Source organism: Siphateles boraxobius, unplaced genomic scaffold (genome assembly GCF_051911475.1).
Source record: "Siphateles boraxobius isolate OS27281-9 unplaced genomic scaffold, OSU_SipBor_1 49, whole genome shotgun sequence".
NCBI classification, from domain to species: Eukaryota; Metazoa; Chordata; class Actinopteri; order Cypriniformes; family Leuciscidae; genus Siphateles; species Siphateles boraxobius.
The window spans coordinates 3,220,414-3,230,480 of record NW_027509130.1 but is presented as its reverse complement, the minus strand read 5'-3'; the positions used below and the strand labels follow the sequence as shown (position 1 = coordinate 3,230,480).

The 10,067-nt window shown below is 38.0% G+C and overlaps 1 pseudogene across 1 annotated transcript; it reads left to right on the top strand.

Annotated features, from left to right (window-relative positions):
• Positions 1-1,081: 1,081 nt before the first annotated feature.
• LOC143711026 (tripartite motif-containing protein 16-like protein) lies at positions 1,082-6,193 on the top strand (annotated as a pseudogene). The gene is made up of 7 exons (XR_013194728.1): positions 1,082-1,111; positions 2,141-2,173; positions 2,553-3,121; positions 4,038-4,268; positions 4,354-4,504; positions 5,133-5,192; positions 5,468-6,193. The product of XR_013194728.1 is annotated as a tripartite motif-containing protein 16-like protein (transcript).
• Positions 6,194-10,067: the final 3,874 nt, after the last annotated feature.

Below are 10,067 nucleotides of genomic sequence, written 5' to 3'. Positions count from 1 at the left end.
CATCGGCAGCAACACACAAACACTCGTCTTTTATTGCGGCTTCCGCAACACACTCTCGTTCGCTCCATCGGCAGCAACACACAAACACTCGTCTTTTATTGCGGCTTCCGCAACACACTCTCGTTCGCTCCATCGGCAGCAACACACAAACACTCGTCTTTTATTGCGGCTTCCGCAACACACTCTCGTTCGCTCCATCGGCAGCAACAAACAAACACTCGTCTTTTATTGCGGCTTCCGCAACACACTCTCGTTCGCTCCATCGGCAGCAACACACAAACACTCGTCGTTCCTTGCGGCTTCCGCAGCACACTCTCGTTCGCTCCATCGGCAGCAACACACAAACACTCGTCTTTTATTGCGGCTTCCGCAACACACTCTCGTTCGCTCCATCGGCAGCAACACACAAACACTCGTCGTTCCTTGCGGCTTCCGCAGCACACTCTCGTTCGCTCCATTGGCAGCAACACACACATTTCAGATCAATATATTTGTTTTCCTTAAAATTGTAATTAACACTAACTTTATTCTCATTTGAATTATAAATATGTTTGCTTTTAAACTGTGTGTGATTTTGGTTGGGTGACAGTGGTAGGTTAAGTTTGACAAGAGTTTACAGTTTGAACAAAGCACAATGTTGTGTTTTAAAACAATTTAATAGTCGACCTAATATAAAAATCACACTGCTCTGTTTAAATAGCAGTAGTACGCTACAATTCGTACCATTCAGCGTAAGCACCGCTCAACTGTGATGTTTCCATGCACATTTTTGCGCATGTGAAAAGGATGATTTTTTCCTGTCGATATTGCAACGTGAGTGAAGTTGACAAAGCCAGTGCTCGAAGTGGGGCGGTAGCTACTCACCGATACGCAGGAACGGCACTTCTACATTTTACTCTAAAGCGTACCTGCACTTTTTCTTGTGTAGCCTACCGCTACTTATCGCATGTAGCCGGTACTCGACCACTGACAGAAAAAGCGCCAGTGACAGACCGTTGATATACTTCGTTTGCAGTGCGTATGCAGTGCGTATTTTTTCCGCACCCATGTTAACAGGTTCGAGCTTTCACACTGCACGCGCATGCGGTCCCGTCAATGCGCTCCTGGTGCTGTGCGTATACAGCAGTGCAGAGATCGTTCCGAGTGTATTTTTGCTGTGCTGCGCGCGGTGAATTAAAGTGAAAGCTCATGGTTCGTGGTCAAAACACAGATTGACATGAAAATATAATAATCTCACCATAAATGCATTTAATAAAATAAAATGTAGTAATCTAAATGTATTTTTGGACTTGCAGACTTGGAGGAGTTCCGTTTTCGCACGCACGTGCACACACGCAGGACTTATACACACGCACAATATGTTTTGTTTTTTGTTTTTCACTGTAGAAATCTCAAATGTCATGATTTGCCAATGCAAGAGAGTACCGGCACCTTTCTTTTCCCACTTTAAGCACTGTACAAAGCCTATAATAAAGAATAGTTTACCATCAAATACATCGCGATTCGCGAATGTTGAAACATTTTGATTCTAATGAGAGAGTTATGTGAGGATAATGGCCCTTACTTTTACTTTCGCTTTAAATTATTTCGTTTTGGCTTGTTTATAGTTATTATTTTTTAAATTCTTGTTCTGTTCTGAATATTACATTTAATGAGTTTGTTGTGGAATATGTTTTGTGTATTTTTTTAGCATGCAGCAAACGATAGACTATTAATTGGTTAAAATTCCTGTATGTAGGCCTATAGCTTGATCAAATTAGTTCAGAATCGACTTTGCGTTGCAATCGCGTCAAGGATCAGCATGTGCACGTGCATCATCAAAAGTGGTTAAAAAAGTGCTGAGCTGATTTTTTACTGCGCACAAGCCTATGGGTCGCGTCAAAAAGAAAAAAAGAAAAAAAAAAGGTCCCTCTTGAAAATGTTTGAAAACCACTGCTGTAGAGTGTGGACTCATATAAACACTGAGCAGTGTTAATTTAACACTGGGGATTTTGCTTTGTAGGTGCAACGTTACTTATAGTCAACCGAATTTGTGGGACCATCAAAATAAAGTGATGTTGATCCACGAACATTCACTGTGATTCTGATGTCATTGTCGAAAACTTTGCATGTTTTTGCAATTTGTGTTTGTGTTTTGCAGCAGGCAGTAGTCAGGACTTACATCGACCCGACAGTAAGGCACTTAAAGAAAAGAATTTGACAAGTAGCAGCAAAGTGTTGTTGGGTTTTATTTATGTATTTGTTTTAATTTATTTATTAATACTTTTTACGTATTTTTTATTATAGTGCACTCTCAGAAAACTGTCACTGGGGCGGTACCTTTTCAAAAGCTACACCTTTGTACCTAAATTGTGCATATTGGTAGAGTATTTTAGACAACTTTGTCATCTAAACAGTATAGTCAAAAAACACTGAAATGAAGTAGTTGCAGTAAGTCACACAGTACCTGTTTCTTAGTTATGTAGTCGGGAAGATATATAAACCCTTCAGTTAGAAGAAACTTGACTGTCAAACTGAAGTGTGTATCATCGCTCTATCTGTGTGTTTAAAAGGAGAAAGAAGCCAGTTTCTCATGGGCTGAGGACCAGTTCTGCTGTCCAGTGTTTCTGGATCTCCTGAAGGATCCAGTGACGATTCCCTGCGGACACAGTTACTGTATGAGCTGCATCTCAGATGGCTGGGATCAGGAGGATCAGAAGGGAATCTACAGATGTCCTTTATGCAAACAGGCCTTCACACCAAGACCAGTTTTAAGTAAGAATGTGGTGTTTGCTGGGATGGTGGAGAAACTGAAGAAGACGAGACTCCAATCTGTTCCTGCTCCTCCTGCTGCTCCTGCAGTTCCTCACACTGGATCTGGAGATGTGCAGTGCGACTCCTGCTCTGGAAGAAAACAGAAAGCAGTGAAGTCGTGTCTGGAGTGTCGAAGCTCTTTCTGTCAAATTCACCCCGAACAGCATGAGAGTCTCTTCAGAGGTAATAGACACAATCTGATGGACGCCACTGGACGACTGCAGGAGATGATGTGCACTCGACATGATAAAATGCTGGAGATTTACTGCCGTACCGACTAGCGGTGTATCTGTATGCTGTGGTGGATGAACACACAAGTCCTGACACTGTATCACCTGAAAATTTCACTTTTGCTTTCATTTAATTGCAAAAAACTATTATCAAACATTTAATCTCCTCAAAACAGTCGCAGAGCTCGTCCAAAGGATAAGAACTTTTCATTTTAGCTGTTAGCTAAAACTGTGTATCGTCAGCATAGCATTGTTAGGAAATCCTATATTTCTTATAAATGGCACCCAATGGTAGCATATAAAGTGAAAAGAGAAGAGGGCCTAGAATGGAACCTTGGGGCACACCTCATAATAGGGGAACCGACGAAGAAGAAAACTTCCCGATGCTCACTGAGAAGGTTCTGTCTTAGAGATTAGAGGCCAACCACTGCATGACACCCTAAATACCCATCACCTTTTTCAACCGATGTAACAAGATACTATGAGCGATTGTATCGAAAGCAGCGCTTAAATCCAACAAGACAAGCACCGTGTGCGAACCAGTATCTAGAAAAGTATCTGAAATATTGGACGTGCTGAAATAGGAATTCAACTGAAAATATACAACTCTCTTAAGAGCTTTGAAATAAAAGACAGTTTGGAGATAGGTCTAACATTGCTGAGGATAGATGTGTCAAAAGGAGGTTTCTTTAGCAGAGGGTGAACCATAGCATGTTTAAAACTAGCAGGAACAATTCCATTCGCTAGAGAACAGTTAATAATAGCTGTTACAGCTGGGCTCAAGGTTTCAAACACTTCCTTAAAAAGACGAGTTGGTATGACATCAGACTCACAGCTGGAACATTTAGCATTGGAGACAATATCGGCTACCTGAGCAGAGGTAACTGGATAAAAACAAGTTAGCGAATCAGTTGGTGAACAAATCAAAGGGGGATCATATGTTGCTGGCTTAATGGAAGTGTAAGTCACATGGGTTACTTTATGTGTAATAAACTTTATGTGTGTGTGTAACAGCGCTCTGCACAGACAGCAGTGGAGGACAGTGAGAGGATCTTCACTGAGCTCATCCGCTCCATTGAGAGACGTCGCTCTGAGGCGACACAGCTGATCAGAGATCAGGAAAGATCTGCAGTGAGTCGAGCTGAAGAACGACTGGAGCGACTGAAGCAGGAGATCGATGATCTGAGGAGAGATGCTGAGCTGAAGCAGCTTTCACACACACACGATCATGTTCATTTCCTCCAGGTAACAGAGATCTTCTCAAACACTGAGGTTTTTAACAAGCTTCTGGAATTACAGCGAGTTTGTGTTTTTGTCTATGTGTCTGTAGAGTTTGCCATCTCTCTATCTTTCTGGATCTACAGACGTCTTCACTGTCAGTTCTCATCTGTCTTTTGATGATGTAGTGAAATCTGTATCTCAACTCAGAGACAAACTGGAGCAGTTCTGCCGTGAGGAGACACAAAAGATATCTGGAGCAGGTAATTTTAAAGGGATTTAATTATTCTCGTTCATCGGATAGTTCACCCAAAAATGAAAATTCTGTCATTAATTACTCACCCTCATGTCGTTCCAAACCGTAAGACTTTCGTTCATATTCTGAACACAAATAAAAACATTATTAAAGTAATATTCAAAATAATATTATCTAAAAAGTTTTCACACAACATCTGCTCTCGCATGAACACAACACGCATGCGCTGTGATGCTCTTGTGAATATGCGTTTCAGATCAGTATTTTTGTAAATAAAGTGATAAATTATATTTTTTTGCACAAACAAAGAACTTGCTTCGCTTCATAAAATTGAGGTTAAACCACTGAAGTCACATGGGTTACTTTAATGATGTTTTACTTACCTTTCTGGGCCTTGAAAGTGGTAGTTGCGTAGCTCTCAATGGAGAGACAGAAAGCCCTCAGATTTCATCAAAAATATCTTCATTTGTGTTCCAAAGATGAACGAAAGTCTGAAGGGTTTTGAACGACATGAGGGTAAATAGTAATTAATGACACAATTATCATTTTTGGGTGAACTAACGCTTTAAATATAAATAGGACTAATTTTCTCTTGACATGAGAATTAAAGTGCAGATGTGTTTTGGTGTCCATAGTGAAAACCATCCAGGTCATTCAGTCTCCTGAATATCAGAACAGAGAGGAGTGTCTACAATGTGAGTTATGAAAACAAACACACAAACACGGACTAGAAAATTTTATTGTTCAAAAAACATGAGCAAATTAATTAATTTAATTAATTAATGTTTGTGAGCTCCTAGGATAGCTAAAATTGCACCATGCCATTACAGACTTATGTTTTTGGGAGTGATTTATAATTCTTGCTCAATAAATCAATGTTGAAGTATTGAAGTATGGCAAGGTTATAATTTTTTTGGTAAATGATGGTCATACGTCACGATTTAGATGCGGATGTGTTTGTTTTCATCAGATTTCCATCCATTCACTTTGGATCCAAACACAGTGTGTCAACGTCTCCATCTGTTCGAGGGCAACACGGTGATCACTCACACCGGCAAAAACTACAGATATCCTGATCATCAGGACCGGTTTGATCACGCTCAGGCGTTGTGTAGGGAGAGTTTCAGTGGACGCTGTTACTGGGAGGTTGAGTACAGCGGTCGTGAGGGTGTTCATATAGCAGTGGCATATAAGAGCATCAAAAGGAAGGGAATGAGAAATGATAGTAGATTTGGATATAATAATCAGTCCTGGAGATTGTACTGCTCTAGCTCCAGTAGCTCATTCAGACACAATAACACACACTCTGTTTTCCCTGTAGTGTCCGGCCGTAGAATAGGAGTGTATGTGGATCACAGCGCAGGGATTTTGTCCTTTTTCAGTGTCTCGGATACAATGAGTCTCATCCACAGAGTCCAGAACACATTCACTCAGCCGCTCTATGCTGGGATTGGGGTACAAGATTACACAACATTGAAACTGTGTCGTCTAACATTGTAACTAATCCTGCCATATCCAGAGGTGTCAAAAGTATTCACATTCGTTACTCAAGTAGAAGTATAGATACTAGGGTTTAAAAAGACTTCTGTAGAAGTTGAAGTATCAACTCAAGCTTTTTACTCAAGTAAAAGTGTAAAAGTAACTGGTTTCAAAACTACTTAAAGTATAAAAGTAAAAGTAATGCAAAGAAAAAAAATGCCATTAAGGACAAAAGCTTAGGCCGCTCCACAGGGGCACTACCACCTCCTCAAAACAACATGTTTCTAAAGGCCATGACTATAACGTTATATTAAAATGTTAATGTTGAAAAATTTGGGATGCACTACCTGTTTCAGCCGCATATATGCCCATAGAAAATGAATTTCAGTCCAATTTCCATTTTAGTAAAATGCAAATACATTAAAGAACCATTTGTGTGTACTACTGAGCATTAACATGTGTTTCATGGAGAGGAAGATATGATGACTAGTTGCCTATAAGTATTGTAATGGTGCAAAAAGTCAAACTTCAGAGGCATGTTATCATCGAAATGGTATATGTTTATACTTCTCTTTAAGGCGTAGGTTTGATTTTGAGATTGGTGGGGACTGGGGACATCCACAGAAGTGGAGGAATCAGGAAATTAATAGGATAATGTATTAAGGTTTTTAGTCTATATTGACCTTAACAAATACGTTCATTCATTAATTCTGTAATGTTACAGGTAACTAATAAAGACAAGGAGTCAGTTTAACAGAGACTTAACTTTACTCCGTTTATAGTGAAATCATAGGCGGAAATCGCGGGGGGGTCGGGGGGGTCAGGACCCCCCCATCTGAGGGTTGTCCTCCCCCCCTAAAATATCTTTAAAATATGTGTATTGTAAATAATATAATGATATATTCTTAAAATAATTGTTTAAGAAATAATACAAATTCAAACGGTGCAACAACAAAAAAACGTTTTAAACATTTTGAGTCCCCCCTCCCTTGCCTCAAAGTGATTTTGTCCACTGCCTCCGCCCCTTTTACCTCACCACCGACACACACACAAATTCCGGTGGCGGGCGAGAAGAACACAGTTTTTGAGTAGTTGAGGAACCCCTGTAAGTCAATGTTATTTTATTCACTTTAAACATCGGATGAAATTATTATTTTCTCTTTAATATAGATTATGCTGAGTCATTAATAAATCATGTCAAAAAACAAAATATGATTGTGTATTTGTGTACCAATGTACTTTTGTCACTGATGCAGTCTGCTACACAGCAAAATCCCCAGAGTAAAATTTACTCTGCTCAGAGAACATTTGGACCCTCTCTACAGAGAGTTAAAATAACTCTGAATCAGAGTTAAAGTTAATGAGATACTTAAGTGATTAATTAAGTGATGATTGGGCATTAATGATGAACACCTGCTGTGAACAAGCAGAATCACTGAAGGAAAGAGAAACAACAAAAACAGAATAAAGAGAAACACAAGAACTACAACTGACTTCCAGCCACAGCCTTAGATGAAATCAACTGAAGATAAAAGATGACATTAAATCTCTGAAGATCTCAGCAGAGGAGGATTAAAGAACTCCACAAACAGCATTACCAGGTTCACTTATTACTAACCAGACTGACTTTATTTCTGTCAGCGTCTACAGAAGTTCTTATTGAGAATTAACAGAGGTTTAGATGTTGACGATTTTTTGAAAATGGTTGGTCACCATTATGGTGACTAGTGTTTCATTTAGTTGGGCAATATGACTTATCTTTTTTTGTAGAGTTTGTGGTTTTTGTAACAGCTTACCAAAACACATAATTTGTTGCAAAGAAAGCCAGAAGCAAAGATGATCAGGTGATATAGTTTTCAACAACAGAAAGTAGAATGATGCATTTATCTCATCACAGTCCAAAAGTGGTCATTTAGTGTTAATAGATTATATTCACAAACAATACTCTCTTGCCACATATTGGACATTTTGATTTTTTTAAATAGATAATGGGGGAATTTTTTTATTTAAGACACAGACATCAAGAATCAGCATATGAATCTCAACAATGGTGAAATGTTTAATGCCGCAATGCATCCTGGGAGCCATGAGTTTTATACTATTGTGGCTCCCAGCATGCATTGCGGCATGAAGCATGTTACCATTGTTCAGATTCATATGCTGATTATTGATTTCTGAGTCTCCAGAAAGAAAAAAAAAATCCCCAAAATTGTATTTTAAAACTCAAAATTCAGAATGTCCGATCTGTGGCAAGAGAGTATTGTTAGTGAATATAATCTACTAACATCAAATAACCACTTTTGGAAAGTGATGAGATAAGTGCAATATTCTATTTGTTGTTGTTGAAAACTATATCACCTGATCATCTTTGTTTCTGGCTTTCTTTGTAACAGATTATGTGTTTTGGTTAAAATTGTTACAAAAACCACAAACTTACAGAAAAAGCCAAGTCAAACTGTCAACATCTAAACCTCAGTTAATTCTCAATAAAACATTCTGTAGACGTCTGAAAGAAATAAAGTCAGTCTGGGTAGTAATAAGTGAAACTGGTAATGCTGTTTGTGGAGTTGTTTAATCCTCCTTTTGCTGAGATCTTCAGAGATTTAACGTATTTTGTCTTAATTTGATTTCATCTAAGGCTGTGGCTAGAAGGCAGTTGTAGTTCTTGTGTTTCTCTTTCCTTCAGTAATTCTGCTTGTTGACAGCAGGTGTTCATCATTAATGCCCAATCATCACTTAATTAATCACTTAAGTATCTCATTAACTTTAACTCTGATTCAGAGTTATTTTAACTCTCTGTAGAGAGGGACCAAATGTTCTCTGAGCAGAGTAAATTTTACTCTGGGGATTTTGCTGTGTATGTTAGCGATTATAACGTTACCCTTGTTTAATACAGTCTATGCGTTTACCTAGCTTGTTTAATACAGTAGTATATCCCCACACACAATCACACCCGTGTAACTTACGCATACACTACGTGATGTAACGTTAGTCTTGTAGATTAGACTAGTCCGGGTGCGCATTAACGTTAGATTTTAACGCTTTCACTGTGATTTAGTCGGTTTATATCATTTAATGTAGTTAATCTAATCTAATATCACACGAAGTGTGCAGTTTTTCTCCAGATATCAGCATGATAACAAATGTGATTTTATACAAGTTTAATAAACAAGAAGTTAATATTAGCCTAAGTGATGTACATTTTAGACACCATATTGCCTGTTTTAGCTCCATTTTACCAACGAAAATAGTTGAAAACTAAGCCACAGCACTGTAATTGGGTCTGTGAGAAACACACCGAGGTGTTTCCTTACTGAATGAATCAGCTTTTTGAACAATCAGTTGAATGAATTTCAATGACTCACTCATTAACAGTGACTTACTGCCTCCAACTGGCGGTTTTAATTTCACATTTAAAGTATCTTTTCATGTTTTAAATAATTTCAAATATAAATATTCAACATTTTATTTTTAAAACAAATGTAAAAACAGTGTAAACACATCTAAATGCTGCTTTAAATGCAGCTTCTGTGTTTCCTCTCCATTGCAAATATTTTGTTGATACTTATTTAATTTGATTGGTAACGGACCTTTTGTGTCTTATCATAATTTTATTTGATTACATTTATGAAATTTACACAAAAGATCATGCATGCATATATTTAGATTTAAAAATAAATTTATGAAAGTAAAAATGCCCATAAAAGGTAAAAATCTATTGAAACGATTTAGAAAAAAAAATTCTGTCACTGTGAACTGACCGCCACACAGAATCTGAAGAATATCAAAAACTTTTTTGTTTTTAATTACTGTTATCGATAAAATCACAGAAAATAGAGACAGATAATTTTTTGTCAATATCGCACACCCCTAATGTTAAGTGTCAAATCAGTGGGCTTGCTGCAGTTGAATATCTGTGAAGGACGCAAGATAATTGAATCATTATTATATTACAGCGTAGTGAACCTATGAACCTAACTTATTTAAACAACTATTACTTTGTGTTTTTGACCAGATAAAATGGCAGAGAAAAGAAAAACGGACATAAGATCATTTTTCAGTGCACCAAAACGCAAAGTAAGTTGAAAATG